The following is a 17,298-nucleotide window of genomic DNA, read 5'->3' on the forward strand; positions in this document are numbered from 1 at the left end:
GGGGAAAGGGACAAGTAACATTATAATTGTACAAAATAATGAATAAAAATTTGGACATAAGAGTGAAGAAATTCCCTCTCCAACAAGATGTGGTCCCTGTAACGGAAATTATAGAATCCATAATAATCCAACCAAGATACAAGTTATCCCTGCAAGAACGACTAGAGGGTTGGATATTACCAAAAAAGAAGGCGAAATGCCACACATAAAGTTACAAGGTAATAATTGTTTAATATTTTACATAAATGATTTGTAATTCTTTATATGCAAAACTACTGTAATATAACTAAAATTTTTCAATCAAAATTATCATGCAATAGTACTATATTCATGACAAAGTCACTCAGAAGTTCCGCTCTTTAAAGGACGTTGCAATGTTTATAGTATTTAGCTGCCGGGGGAATGATCTAGTTCTTGCACAGGTAAATTCAAAATCCATAATTCAATTTTATTTATGACCAAAATTTATGTGGAAATGTTTTCTTTTCTGACTTTTCAATTATAGAATATTTTAAAAAATTAACGCACTTCTATGTTATTTCTTCATGACCCGTATTGAAACTTCCCAAACATTCAGATGGGGGATGGAACTAAAAGTAATATAAGAAATGTCCATGTTGTCAGTGAGATTGAACTGAAGAAAGAAGGTATGTAGCATATAATTTCTACAAAAATGATTGGTTTTAGTTTTGTTGAATTTTAACTCTTATCTTTGTTATAAGCTCTTATTTTAATAGGCATTCCATCAGAGTCGGGCAATGATAAACAAAATCAAATGAATGATGACGAGTTGGAGATCTTTGCATGAACTTTAAACACCCCAATAATTGGTTTGTAGCCAGTCAAATCTCTCTCTATTTTTTTTCTACTATTTTGTCAATATTTCCTTAAAAGAGAAAATTTTAAATTCGAACATCTTTTTTCTTTTCAAAATCGTTTGATATAGTTGCCCAATAAAAAATTCGATTAGGCTTGTACAAATCAATTTTATTATTTTATTGATAATTTTAATGAATTCAAAAGTGTCAATTGATTTTTCTATTCCAAAATATTTGAGAGTGATAAATTTTGTGGTGGCAATGAACCAATTAGTTTGTTTGTATAACTTTATTATAATTGCAATTAATTTCAAACTTAAAATACTAGAGTGCAGGTAACTGATATTAATTCATACCTATCCTTATATTCCACACCATTAATTACATTAATTCATACCTATCACATATATCACAATAGATCCTTTGTTTAAAATGTTGTCGAATTTCAACAAAAATCCCAAAATGATTGAACTGCCAAGAGAGGTATATATGACTAAATTTTTTTTATTTTTGAGTATCAATTTAACTCTATCACTTCTTTCAGTTTTCCAATTTTATTCAAAAACAGTAGTTGTACATAAAGAAATTGCAAAACATAAATGATTTATTACAATACTACAAATGTATAATTAATCTTCATAAATATTATGATGTTTCTCTTCTTCTTCTTTTTTTTGCCTTTTCTAGAGGAATCTGATTTAGAAAATAATTTATTAAATTGTATTTATAGATGGCTTGAATATTTATATTTCTTTCTAAAAATGCTTATTGACTAATTATTACATTAATATTAATTAAAAGAATCTAAAAACGAAGAAATTAAGAGGAAAATATCATGAGAAAAAGACAAAATGTAACTTCCATGCCTTCTGCTACCTCGTGTCGAGCTTTGCGGTTCAAAAAACAAACACATACATACACAACATTACTCACACACTCTCACTCAACACACAATCACACTTCACGTTTACTCACACCTTTTCTCCCTCAACATAGTTATTGCAGAACACTATTCAAGTCCATAGAGTACTGAGAGCGGAGAGCACTAGGAACCTTACCTCTGACTCTTTAAACGGTCGAGAAATGGCAGAAAACTCCAAAAATGTAAGATGAATTCTACGCATGTAGCTCCATTCTCCATTTTCTCAAGCATTTGATTCTTTTGTTTTTTCTTCTTTAATCCTTATTTCTGAATCGAGTTGTTAATTCATCGTAGTCGTATGATTTACCAACAGAATTCTTCAAGAACGTATATCGAAGATTTTGGCTGTGTAATTTCGTCTGCATCGAATTCAAATTCACCCTATGAAGATTCCGGTGATGTGCTATCACCAGATCCCATCTCTTGTACTCTGTCGGCAAGTTTAATTGAGCCTCAGGTATATAATTAATTGTTGTTCTTTTTTCTCTCCATTTTGTTTTTAATTACTTTCCTTTCCTATCAATGTTTTGAAAAATAAATATTAGATTTTGAATATTTTAAGAGATTTTTTTCTATAATTAGGGTTCAACAAGAGATTCAACTTTAATTTAAGTTTGTAAATTCTTTCATTAGCTTCAACGTGCTCTACTTGCTACAAACGTCTCTTGCTCTCACTCTTAGATGCTCTGTTTTGTGTCAAGAAGTACCCTTGCTACCTTTTGTTTTATCTCCAAATTGTTCTTCTTAATTCCCTTTAAAACAATGCTTGCCCACAGATCCTTTCACCTTAAAACTCAACGACCCAAGGTTCATAATTTTTCCCAAGACTAGCATGTCTAGCCCCATAAAGACATGTTCAGGATCAACCCAATATTATTCATGGCCGATTTTGAGGTGGTTTTGGGCCTTTAAATGAGCCCCGAATGCATCCATCTTTAAACTCTGGTCAAGACCATGAATTAGCCCCATTGAGACATGGGCCAGGCTCAGACGAGGCCTGATTGTGCCATTTTTTTTATTGAAATTGAGATACTTTTTGGAATGAACTTAAATAATTTATGATTTTATTTTGAAATAAATAAATAAATAATCAAATAAAATAAAAAATTATAACAAAAAAGAGACTAATTAAGACCACATAATGAAGTTAAAAAACAATTTAACTAACAAGCTAACAATAATGAACCTAAAGAATAACAAGCCCAAAAAAGATTTAAAATAAACTTTTAAAAACTAACGTTCAGTATTAGTGAATTGATGTAGTAATTTAAAAAAAGAACAGTAAAGATAAAACTTTTTAGAGTTTCAAAAGTATAAAAATTTTTGAATAATTTACGTAAAAGAATAAAATAAAAAATATATGACATGTATTATTAAAAAAAAAATATTGGCCCGGTTAGACTGGCCCACTAGCTTGACCTAGGATTAGGAGATCTTGGGTCACTAGGCCGGGCCTACCCATATATCGATACCTACAATCATCTTCGAACTAGTCCTGAATGGACCAACCCACTTATTTTTATTGTGTCAATCCGATCCTAGGTTGGGTCCCTCTTCATCTCGACCCATCATGCATCGTGATCAGCGACCGGCAACTATATGTGTAGTACACGACCATTAAATTAACATTAGTTTGATGGAGGTTTGTCAGTTACAAGATATGATGTGAGATCCTTGTGACCAATAAAACTAAAATAATACTAATTCTAAATTTATGGGATGCAAAAATATGAATTTTGTATGCACATATGAAGAAAAATAGTTGAACACATTTCATATATCAATATCTAATATTATTGACTGTTGAATGATGATAATTTAATTAAGACCAAAAACGATTGTTGTATCTCTTTGACTTGAAACTTGAAGATTTGATTAGTAAAATACTTCATATTTAAGACGTCGTAGGGAGAACATTCCAAATTCGGATATCTACTTGGCCAACTCTCTATTTTGAAAAACATAAATGATGAGGGTATTGTGGAGAAAATAGAATATCACAAAGGATTTAGGAGAAACATGAAGAGGAAAAAGGTGGAAATTTTTTGTGGTAATGATAAGAGTACAAAAGGAGGGAAAAAAAGTAAATAAATAAATAATATTAAAATTGAAAAAAAATATATAGTCATAAGAAAATATTTTTGTGACCCCAACTTATAGTACTAACTATCATGGCTCATAGACATGAACTAGGATATCTTCCATAATTATATACTAGTTTTCGTATTTACTCTGATATGTTGATAAAAAAAATTCTTTGCCTTCCATGTTTGGAAGCCACAAAAGTAATTGATTGTTCAACTATTATACATTCTCTCTTATCACCGCACACATGTTTTTATTTTTATTTTTTTTCATAAGTCTCTCAGTGCGCAACTATTAGTTTGCCACGTAATGAGTTGAAAGGCATTTATTCCCTTATATTATCCTATCCTGGGACCAAATTAGATCTCTTGGTATGTTATTTTCCATACTTAGAGCAATAAATATTTTTTCTAGTAGTTTTGGTTTCGGTTCTAGATCCATCTGTCTATTCTCTATATCTTTAACAATATGCAACTATTTTTCATATCCAAAGTCCATTTTCTTTAAAAACTCATATTCACTATTATCTTAGTTAAACTTACATGATTAAACCTTTCAACTTGTCCAACAACAGAAATTTGGTTAATATAAAAACAGGTAATAAGTAGCATCTCAATATCCATGATTTTTAATCTCTCAATAACAAGTTGAAGAGAAATTCAAACTCTTACAAAGGTTTAGTTAGCATTGAAGACTGTGAACAACATCATCACCCATGACTAAGATTGGATGTGGTACAAGTTGAAAGTGTCATTTACTCTACTAGGTAGAGAACCTTTGTCACGAAGTATTTCATGTGGATTTGGAATGAAAGATATCAAATAACAAAGGCAGCAGCGAAATCGATCACGACATGGACATACAAATGGTGGTGCAGCATGTCATTATGGGTCATGACTAAAGCTAAATCTATGCAGCATAGTGATGATACAGTTTGTGATGAAGGTGTTAGTAACCAAACTCTAATGTGGCCAAATTGGAGAGTCGCAATGTTGAAACAACTAAATTTGGCATGCACGTAGGGTGGTAAGTATACTAGCAATGTGGTTGTGGGGAACCGAAGATTATTAAATGACTGTCAAATCTATCCATATTGATGGTGGTGGGTTCCAAGATATAAAAAATAGAGGCACATTTTGCACAGAGCTATTCAGTTATGTGGTTCTCGATTCAGGACGTTGTCATCCATATTGATTGTAATAGTTATAACCATTGGTGAGATGATGGTACAAATAAAAAAAGTCATACTGGTAACCTATGAGAACTCTTTTAGGTTGAAAAAGACATTTTATGCATTGATAATTAATGTTAGAAGTCTGCAAACAAGTGGTTGGAAAATTCTTACCCATACCAGGTTTGGCCACCCCATATCAATCAAAAAACAAGTGTATCACACTTTCTATATGATTGTTCACTTTCCTAAACTGTCCATCAATCACACGACAAGTGTATTGCACTTGCCATATAATTAGTTTATGTTTAGCCAAACCAGGTCCGGGCTAGAATTTCTCCATGTGTTTCAGCGAACCTCATATGATGAGGATCATTTAATTAAACGACTTGCCATTTGGTTTGTGAAGCAATAGATCTTCAACAATTTTTACGGTTTCTAGCAGCTTGCAATTAAACCTTCAATATCAATACTTTTGTGGCAATTGATGAATAACTGATTGTAGGTCAACAAATGATTGCAATGGCATCTAAATGCTAGTGTTGTTTACATATGACGATTATAGCACAAGTGTTCTTTCGGAGTCAAGGTGCAAAGGTGCGGGAATTCTTTGCTAGTTTTTTCCAGCTGTAGCTTCTAGTTGCAGATTTGGCAATAATAATGGTTCGCCATTAATGGAAGTCGACAACAACCTCCTTGATTGAGGGACATATACATAACTTTGTATCATTGTTTGTTCTATGGTTTGCTTGGATGACATGAAACAAGCCAAGCACCATGATCATCAATTTCAAGCTTAAGCAATCATCTTGAGGGTGCATCACCAGTTATGAATGTTGCCAATGCAAGTGTATCTAAAAATCAAAAAGTATAGGTGATCTAAATGTTGATGACACATTGGTTCACTTCCTATGCCAACTTCCTGCCATGGTGCATCTTAGGAGAACCCTGTCCACAGGAGCATGCACGGATCGACGCAATAATCAATGAGATGTAGTGCTTGCAATTTTTTAGTATTTACATTAAAGCAATATCATTTTATCAAGATTTCGAATTGGTTGAAGCACATTCCTTCAAGAGGATCTAGATAGAATCGATGTTGAAAATGTTTTTGCACTGACGAAGTCCCAACACAGAGACAACTAATGGTTGCGGCATATTCTGACAAAAAATCATGCAATCAAAAGAAGTTGGCAATATAATTATTTTGAACAGTTTTAGGGAAGGGGATAATATGGTGGACTCCTGACAAATGAAGCATGTGACAGGAAGCAAATTACGTATTTCAGGGAATGAGATATCCATGCTACTCAAAATATCTATCTACTTAGACATGTTATTGCCCCAACTTTTTCTTTAAATGATTTACAAGGGAGTAGTACTCCTAGTTTTGAGCTTTCTCAGGGTACAGGAATTTTTTTCCCAATCATCAATAAATGGGTACGAGTCTTGCATAACCCCCTCCCTAGTTACAAGAGGCCTAGGCACCCATAATCAATGTTGAGTGTTCAATCATTTCTCAACAGATAAAGCTTGTTACTATTACCTTAAGTTTGTTCAATCTCATTACAATAAAACAGTAGAGCCTGTAGAATCTTTCACTCATAAAAATCTTCATAGATCTTCCAACGGTATCACCAATTTGCAAGCACATTCTAATAGATATTAAGAAACATAACATTTTTTACTCCATATCGATTCTTCTCCTGGTGATTTAAACTCCAATTAGCTTTGAAATTAAGGAAATGACTCTTAGAACGAAAATAAGTTACATACAATATATTTGGCTTGCTTTAGAAATATAAACTTCATGAGGCTAAAATAGTGTTTGCATCATTCACAACAAACTCAGTTGGTTTTCCAATGAAATACCTTTTTCTTTTATACAACCTCTTACACTCAAATTTTTAATGAAAAGTGGCAATACGTTATGTTCATAGTATTTTTTGTATTATGAACTCTGCAAAACATCTTCTCTATTTTTTAAACATCATTTTTAATTTGTTAAACACAATGATCAAAGATTTTTATAGAATATGTCACGCCTCAAGCAAGCGAGCCCGTTGGACCTAAGAATTGCCTCCAAACTCACTCTATGCATCCTAAAGTACAGTTATGACGACTTACCGAAAAGGGATATCATATGAATGTGCTTGAGTTCTTTGGTCAATGCTGATTTGTTTCTAATATATGTGGAATGGAGCATCACAATCACCGCTCATTTAGAATGTGATGTCCTCATCATGGAGTGACTTATCGAATGATCGATCGTTAGGTATCAGGATTCTGGAGGTGACTCTCGTGAATGTAGCATTTTATCCTGTAGGTTTAAGAGGTGGCTCCCCAAGCACATCGCACTTTGTCCCCAATAACACTTAGCTTGCGACTCTGCTTGGGGATCGCTTTGATACCATTATGTCACAACTTGGGCCCACAAGATATTGGATACGAGAATTGCCTCAAACCCACCGAGTTCATCCTGAAAATTAATTATGACAACAAACCGAAAAGTTTATCCAGTGGATGCACTTGAGTTATTTCGCCAACGCTTATGTTGCTTATCATTTTAATTCGTAATCCTTATGGGACAGGGTACCATTGAACACGTATACTCTTTTCACCTTTATCCATTGTTGTCGTATAAATTCTCACTATTAAGAATTCATATTTGTTCACTTATTTTCATGCCTTTTATTTTTCATATTATACTGATCTTATTTATTTTTCACATGCACATAATCCTTCATACTTATTTTATTCAGTGTAAGAGCGTCGTCCATAGTTGGATATGTAACTATCATTGAACTAAATGATGGCTTCTTCTTTTACATATTGTTAGCCTTAAATATTTTGAATGGTATAAGAGTACATTAAAATATACAACATTGAAGTTATTTCGATTATAGGATTGTTATGATCACTATATGAAGAAATTGTACATAAGCAGCAAATGTTGCTTTATTGGGTTTGGATGGACTTTATCCATAGCGATTAGTTGAAGTGGTTTAGTTATTGAAGTTGAGTACTAACTGCTTATTCTATTTACTAAATCTACCACTGTAAAGTCTAAAAGTGCTAAAAAAGGATATAATCTAATTCTTACAATGACAAATATGAGCATAAAAAAATATTTGCTAATTACATTAAATATTAGAACAATTTATTGGTGGTTACTTTGAGAAAAAAGAGTTGTTAAGTAATTTTTGTATTTTAGTATAAAAAAGAGCTCATCTAATAGAAAAACTTAACAATGCAACAAGAATTACTTTGCATTTGATGACTAAAATATATTGATGGAGACAAATGCTAGAAGTGATATTATTGAATAAGGAAGTTATTTATTGATCTAAATTTGGTAATAAAGGGATTTACTTTGCAATATAAGGCAATGTGTCTCGCTATTTCATTAAAAGTTAGATGGTCACTTTAATTTTCTGTTAAGAATTTCAATTGAAGTTTATAGTACTTTAGTTCGTATAGGGCCACTTCCGACTAATTGGCTGTTGAGTCTGTTTATCTCTTTTATCTAATATGCCTACACTTTTTACTTTATATGTGGCTTAGTTGAAGCTCTTTTTATTTTAATGTGCTTCTTTTTGTTTGGTACAGGATCAACCTGAATCAAGCAGTAGATATTCAATTAAAAAGAGAAGTCGAGACAGGTGTGTAGTTCAAGGCACTTGGAAGGTCTCTTTTGCACTTTTCCGACATCATCAACAAGGCTGCAACTATATTCTTGAAATGTACAAGGTATGTGCACTTTCGATTCGGATTTATTTCCATATATATTTGATACTTAAATAACTTGAGTGATCTCATCGTTTTTTATTTCTTTTTTATTGTTTCATGCAAGATCAATGATTTTAGATGCATGTTAATCAATCATTAACGTGTGGTAGCTTCGGCCAATATTACGAATTTAGATAGATAATATCGGATGGTGCATGCTAACGGCTACCTATAATATTTGTGATAATATCTAAGTTAAAATAGTGAACTGTTTGCAATCAAGAACTCATATATTATTTATTAGTTTATACATAAACTATTTTGTTTAATATATTTAATAACTATAACAAATAGATATACATCTTCTTGGAATTAGTTAATTAAGCTAGCAAGGCAATACATGAGAAAGCTCTTTAATAAAATTGATCAGTTTCTATTACAGACAGATTTCATTTCAATTTTAAACTAAAGTATTACTTCAATACCAATATATTGTGAACTGATAGATTGAATCGGTGTTTTCCCTTTTTGTTATATAGTAAGAAGTTATTGAATTGTGATGGAAAACAACAATGCTGAAATAAAATGGGAGTTGGAAGTAGTGTATCTATTGAATTGCAATATATGAAAATTAATTTAAACAAAAAATGTAAGATATGTCGATCTAACAAACACACAAAGTAATGTAACTCTCATTAAGCTAATAAAAACTGCCATTATATATATGAATAAGTGAGTGTTGTAAAAATGTAACTTATTACTTCATGAAACTAAAAACGATTTTGTAAGAACATATTGCTAGTGAATAACTTAATTACGGTAAATAAAAACTATTTATGTGATAAATTAGGTTAATCATGTTATATAGTTTTACCAAATCGATAAGGTAAGTAAATTGTAAACTGAATGTAGGTTAGATTCATTATCAATTTCATGTTTGTTGCTTGAGATGTATGTTGATATTGTCTCAAGACTTAAGTTACAATACGGAGTTTTCACTGATAATGATAAAATTGTTTTAACACAATAATTGTGCAAAATTCTTTTCTTTCAAGACAACTGAAAAAAAGGATAAGAGAAAGTTATTGTATAATCCATTATATATTCTATAAAGACTACATAGTGTTGTAACATATGCAATCTTCAAAGCATGTGACTATTTTGATTCACATAATTGGATGTGCAATATAAGCTAGGTTTATATAATCAAATGCACATGAAGATTAAAAATTCTATTGATATTAGGAACCGAAGTCATCTTTATCTCATCCTATGGTTTTGTATTGGGAAATTTTATTGTTTTATTGATAATTTTTTGTTTGTTCTTTAATCTTCATTTAACATTTTGTTTGTAGAATACTTATTCAATCATTTTAATTATCTCTAGCCCTCATGCACTAAAAAGAAACAAAATTAGATATTAATGTGCAATCACGTGCATTTTTGCTGTTACACACATTTACGTTTCTTTATCTCAAAAACATGATATTAAAATTTATAAATAAACTCCTCTATTCTACTAACATACATATCTCAGGTTGAAGCAGGGGAAAGGGACATGTATCACATAATTGTACAAAATAATGAAGAAAAATTGGACATAAGAGTGAAGAAACTTCCTCTCCAACAAGATGTGGTCCCACTAACACAAATTATTGAATCCATAAAGATCCAACCAAGATACAAGTTATCCCTGCAAGACCGACTAGGGGGTTGGATATTATAAAAAAGAAAGCGAAATGCCTCAAATACAAGTGACAAGGTAATAATCGTTAAATATTTTACATAAATATTTTGTAATTCTTTAATTATGAAAAACTAATGTAATATAACTAACATTTTTCAATCAAAATTTTCATGCAATAGTACTATATTCATGACAAAGTCATTCAAAACTTCCGCTCTTTAAAGGAGGTTGCAACGTTTATACTATTTAGCTGCCGGAGGAATGATCTAGTTCTTGCACAGGTAAATTCAAAATCCATAATTTGATTTTATTTATGACAAAATTTTATGTGGATATGTTTTCTTTTCTGACTTTTCTATTGTAAAAGATTATAAAAAATTAACGCACTCTTATGTCATTTCTTCATGACCCGTATTGAAACTTCCACAACATTCAGATTAAGGATGGAACCGGAAGCAATATAAGAAATGTCCATGTTGTCAGTGAGGTCGAAAAAAAATAGAAGGTAAGTAGCATATAATTTCTTACAAAATTAATTGGTTTTAGTCTGGTTGAATTCTAACTCTTATCTTTGTTATATGCTCTTGTTTTAATAGGCATTCCATCAGAGCCAGGCAACGGTAAACAGAATCAAATGGATGATGAAGAGTGGGAGATTTTCGCATGCGCTTTAAACAACCCAATAATTGATTTATAGCCAGTCGAATCTCTCTTTATTCTTTTTCTACTATTTTGTCAATATTTACCATAAAATAGGAAATTTTGAATTCAAACATCTTTTTCCTCTTCAGAATCGTTTGATATAGTTGCCCAACGACAAATTCGATTAGGCTTGTAAATTAATTTTATTATTTTATTGATAATACTTTATTTGTTCTTTAATCTTCATATAACACTTTTTTTGTAGAAAACTATTCAAATTCCTCGTGCACTAACAAGAAACAAAATTAGATATTAGTGTGCAATCACGTGCATTTTTACTATACACACATATACGTTATTTTATCTCAAAAACTTGACATTATAATTTTTAAAATAATCTCGTCTATCCTACTTACATAGATATCTCAGGTTGAAGCAGGGGAAAGGGACATGTATCACATAATTGTACAAAATAATGATAAAAAGTTGGAAATAAAAGTGAAGAAACTCACTCCAACAAGACGTGGTTCCTCTAACAGAAATTATTAAATCCATAAAAATCAAACCAAGATACAAGTTATCCTTGCAGAACGACTAGAGGGTTGGATATTATAAAAAAGAAAGAGAAATGCATCAAATACAAGTGATAAGGTAATAATTGTTTAATATTTTACAAAAATTACTTGTAATTCTTTAGTTATGCAAAACTAATGTAATATAACTAACATTTTTCAGTCAAAATTATCATACAATTGCACTATATTCATGACAAAGTCACTCAAAACTTCTGCTCTTTAGAGGAGGTTGCAACGTTTATACTATTTGGCTGTCGAAAGAATGATCAAATTCTTGCACAGGTAAATTCGAAATCCATAATTCGATTTTATTTATGACCAAAATTTACCTGGATATGTTTTGTTTTCTGACTTTTCAATTGTAGAAGATTATAAAAAATTAACGCACTGTTATGTCATTTCTTCATGACCCGTATTCAAACTTCAACAACATTCAGATTGAGGATGGAATTGGAAATAATATAAGAAATGTAAATGTTGTCAGTGAGATCGAAAAGAAAATAGAAGGTAAGTAGCATATAATTTCTTACAAAAATAATTGGTTTTAGTTTGCTTGAATTTTAACTCTTATCTTTGTCATACGCCCTTATTTTTAATAGGCATTCCATCAGAGTCGGGCAATGGTAAACAAAATCAAATTGATGATGAAGAGTTGGAGATCTTCGCATGTGCTTTGAACAACCCAATAATTGATTTGTAGCCAGTCGAATCTCTCTTTAATCTTTTTCTACTCTTTTGTCAATATTTATCATAAAAGTGGAAATTTTGAATTCAAACATCATTTTTCTTTTCAAAATCGTTTGATATGGTTGTCCAATGACAAATTCGATTAGGCTTGTACCAATCAATTTTATTATTTTATTGACAATTTTTATTTGTTCTTTAATCTTCATATAACACTCTTTTTGTAAAAAACTTGTTCAATTATTTTTATTATCTCTAGCCCTCATGCACTAAAAAGAAATAAAATTAGATATCAGTGTGCAATCACGTGCATTTTTGCCATTACACACATTTATGTTTCTTTATCTAAAAAACTTGATATTGTAATTTATAAAATAAACTCGTCTATTCTACTAACATACATATCTCATGTCGACGCAGCGGAAAGGGACATGTATCATATAATTGTACAAATAATAATGAAAAATTGGACATGAGAGTGAAGAAACTGCCTCTCCAACAAGATGAGGTTCGTCCAACGGAAATTATTGAATCCGAAAAATCCAACCAGGATACAAGTTATTCCTGCAAGAACGACTAGAGGGTTGGATATTAAAAAAAAGAAAGTGAAATGCCTCAAATACAAGTGACAAGGCAATAATTGTTTAATATTTTAGATACATAACGTGTAATTCATGACAAAGTCACTCAAAACTTCCGCTCTTTAAAGGAGGTTGCAACGTTTATACTATTTAGCTGCCCTAGGAATGATCTAATTCTTGCACAGGTAAATTCAAAATCCATAATTCGATTTCATTTATGACCAAAATTTATGTGGATATGTTTTGTTTACTGACTTTTCAATTGTAGAAAATTATAAAAAATTAACGCACTGTTATGTAATTACTTCATGACCCGTATTGAAACTTGCACAACATTCAGATTGAAGATGGAAATAGAAGTAATATAAGAAATGTCCATGTTGTCAGTCAGATCGAAAACAAAGCAGAAGGTAAGTAGCATATAATTTTTTACAAAAACAATTGATTTTAGTTTGGTTGAATTTTAATTCTTATCTTTGTTATATGCTCTTATTTTGGCATTCCATCACAGTCGGGCAATGCTAAACAAAGTCAAATGAATGATGAAGAGTTGGAAATCTTCGCATTTGCTTTAAACAATCCAATAATTAATTTTTAGCCAATCGAATCTCTCTTTATTCTGTTTCTACTATATTGTCAATTTTTACCATAAAAGAGGAAAGATTGAATTCAAACATCTTCTTTTTTTTTTTTTGAATAGTTTGATACAGTTGCCCAATGAAAAATTCGATTAGGCTTGTACAAATCAATTTTATTATTTTATTGATAATTTTTTATTTGTTCTTTAATCTGTATATAACACTTTTTTTTGTAGAAAACTTATTCAATTATTTTAAGTATCTCTAGCCCTCATGCAGTAAAAAGAAACAAAATTAGATATTAGTGTGCAATCACGTGCATTTTTGCTATTACACACATTCACATTTTTTTCTCAAAAACTTGATTTGTAATTTTTAAAATAAACTCGTGTATCCCACTAACATACATATCTCAGGTTGAAGCAGGGAAATAGGACATGTATCACATAATTGTACAAAATAATGATGAAAAATTAGACATAAAAGTGAAGAAACTCACTCTCCAACAAGACGTGGTTCCTCTAACAGAAATTATTGAATCTATAAAAATCCAACCAAGATACAAGTTATCCCTGAGAGAACGACTAGAGGATTGGAGATTACGAAAAAGAAAGCAAAATGCCGCAAATATAAGTGACAAGGTAATCATAGTTTAGTATTTTACAAAAATAACTTGTAATACTTTAGTTATGCAAAAGTAATGTAATATAACCAATATTTTTCAATGAAAATTTTCATACGATAGTACTATATTCATGACGAAGTCACTCAAAACTTCCACTCTTTAAAGGAAGTTGCAACATTTATACTATTTAGCTGCCGGAGGAATGATCTAGTTCTTGCACAGATAAATTCAAAATCCATAATTCGATTTTATTTATGACCAAAATTTATGTGGATATGTTTTCTTTTCTGACTTTTCAAATATAGAATACTATAAAAAATTAACGCACTGTTATGTCATTTCATCATGACACGTATTGAAACTTCCACAACATTCAGATTGAGGATGGAACTGGAAGTAATATAAGAAATGTCCATGTTGTCAGTGAGACAGAAAAGAAAATTGAAGGTAAAATTGCTCATAAAAGTGAAGAAACTCACTCTCCAACAAGACGTCGTTCTTCTAACAGAAATTATTAAATCCATAAAAATCAAACCAAGATACAAGTTATCCTTGCAGAACGACTAGAGGGTTGGATATTATAAAAAAGAAAGCGAAATGCATCAAATACAAGTGACAAGGTAATAATTGTTTAATATTTTACAAACATTACTTGTAATTCTTTAGTTATGCAAAACTAATGTAATATAACTAACATTTTTCAGCCAAAATTTTCATACAATTGCACTATATTCATGACAAAGTCACTCAAAACTTCCGCTTATTAAAGGAGATTGCTACGTTTATCCTATTTAGCTGCCGAAGGAATGATAAAATTCTTGCACAGGTAAATTCAAAATCCTTAATTCGATTTTATTTATGACCAAAATTTATGTGGATATGTTTTGTTTTCTGACTTTTCAGTTGTAGAAGATTATAAAAAATTAACGCATTGTTATGTCATTTTTTCGTGACCCGTATTGAAACTCCATAAACATTCAGATTGAGGATGCAAGTAGAAGTAAAATAGGAAATTTCCATGTTGTCAGTGAGATCGAAAAGACAATAGAAGCTAAGTAGCATATAATTTTTTCCAAAGATAACTGATTTTAGTTTGTTTGAATTTTAACTCTAATCTTTGTTATATGCTCTTAGTTTAATAGGCATTCCATCAGAGTCGGGCAATACTAAACAAAATCAAATGGATGATGAAGAGTTGGAGATCTTCGCATGCACTTTAAACAACCGAATAATTGATTTTTAGCGAGTCAAATCTCTCTTTATTCTTTTTCTACTATATTGTCAATATTTACCATAAAAGAGGAAATTTTGAATTCGAGCATCTTTTTCTTTTTTTTTTTTTTAATCGTTTGATATAGTTGCCCAATGACAAATTCGATTAGGCTTGTACAAATCAATTTTATTATTTTATTGATAATTTTTTATTTGTTCTTTAATTATTATATAACACGTTTTTTTGCCGAAAAGTTATTAAATTATTTTAATTATCTCCAGCCCTCATCCAATAAAAAGAAACAAAATTAGATATTAGTGTGCAATCACGTGCATGTTTTCTATTACACACATTTACGTTTCTTCATCTCAAACTTGATATTATGATTTTTAAAATAAACTCGCCTATCCTACTTACATACATATCTCAGGTTGAAGCAGAGGAAAGGGACATGTATCACATAATTGTACAAAATAATGCTGAAAAATTAGATACAAAAGTGAAGAAACTCACTCTCCAACAAGACGTGGTTCAACTAACGGAAATTATTAAATTCATAAAAATCAAACCAAGATACAAGTTATACTTGCAGAACGACTAGAGGGTTGGATATTATAAAATAGAAAGCGAAATGCATCAAATACAAGTGACAAGGTAATAAATTATTTTAATTATCTCTGGCCCTCATGCACTAAAAAGAAACAAAATTAAATATTAGCGTGCAATCATGTGCATTTTTGCTATCACACACATTTTTATCTCAAGAACTTGATATTATAATTTTTAAAATAAACTTGTCTATCCTACTAACATACATATCTCAGGTTGAAGTAGGGGAAAGGGACATGTATCACATAATTGTATAAAATAATGATGTAAAATTCGATTTAAAAGAGAAGAAACTCGCTCTCCAACAAGACGTGATTCCTCTAACGGAAATTATTGAATCCATAAAAATCAAACCAAGATACAAGTTATCCTTGCAAGAACGACTAGAGGGTTGGAGATTACAAAAAAGAAAGCGAAATGCATCAAACACAAGTGACAAGGTAATAATTATTTAATATTTTACAAAAATAACTTGTAATTCTTTAGTTATGCAAAACTAATGTAATATAACTAACATTTTTCAGCCAAAATTTTCATACAATTGCACTATATTCATGACAAAGTCACTCAAAACTTCCGCTTATTAAAGGAGATTGCTACGTTTATCCTATTTAGCTGCCGAAGGAATGATAAAATTCTTGCACAGGTAAATTCAAAATCCTTAATTCGATTTTATTTATGACCAAAATTTATGTGGATATGTTTTGTTTTCTGACTTTTCAGTTGTAGAAGATTATAAAAAATTAACGCATTGTTATGTCATTTTTTCGTGACCCGTATTGAAACTCCATAAACATTCAGATTGAGGATGCAAGTAGAAGTAAAATAGGAAATGTCCATGTTGTCAGTGATCGAAAAGAAAATAGAAGCTAAGTAGCATATAATTTTTTGCAAAGATAACTGATTTTAGTTTGGTTGAATTTTAACTCTAATCTTTGTTATATGCTCTTAGTTTAATAGGCATTCCATCAGAGTCGGGCAATACTAAACAAAATCAAATGGATGATGAAGAGTTGGAGATCTTCTCATGCACTTTAAACAACCGAATAATTGATTTTTAGCGAGTCAAATCTCTCTTTATTCTTTTTCTACTATATTGTCAATATTTACCATAAAAAAGGAAATTTTGAATTCGAGCATCTTTTTCTTTTTTTTTTTTTTTAATCGTTTGATATAGTTGCCCAATGACAAATTCGATTAGGCTTGTACAAATCAATTTTATTATTTTATTGATAATTTTTTATTTGTTCTTTAATTATTATATAACACGTTTTTTTGCCGAAAAGTTATTAAATTATTTTAATTATCTCCAGCCCTCATCCAATAAAAAGAAACAAAATTAGATATTAGTGTGCAATCACGTGCATTTTTGCTATTAC

General features: G+C 30.6%; 1 long non-coding RNA gene across 1 annotated transcript; it reads left to right on the top strand.

Annotated features, from left to right (window-relative positions):
• Positions 1 to 1,741: 1,741 nt before the first annotated feature.
• On the top strand, positions 1,742 to 6,043 carry LOC148785006 (uncharacterized). The gene is made up of 3 exons (XR_016062764.1): positions 1,742 to 1,922; positions 2,054 to 2,197; positions 5,502 to 6,043. It is a non-coding gene; the product is annotated as an uncharacterized LOC148785006 (long non-coding RNA).
• The last annotated feature ends 11,255 nt before the right edge of the window (positions 6,044 to 17,298 follow it).

The sequence above is a fragment of the Sesamum indicum genome, linkage group LG11 (genome assembly GCF_026168435.1).
Source record: "Sesamum indicum cultivar Baizhima isolate 11 linkage group LG11, ASM2616843v1, whole genome shotgun sequence".
NCBI lineage: Eukaryota > Viridiplantae > Streptophyta > Magnoliopsida > Lamiales > Pedaliaceae > Sesamum > Sesamum indicum.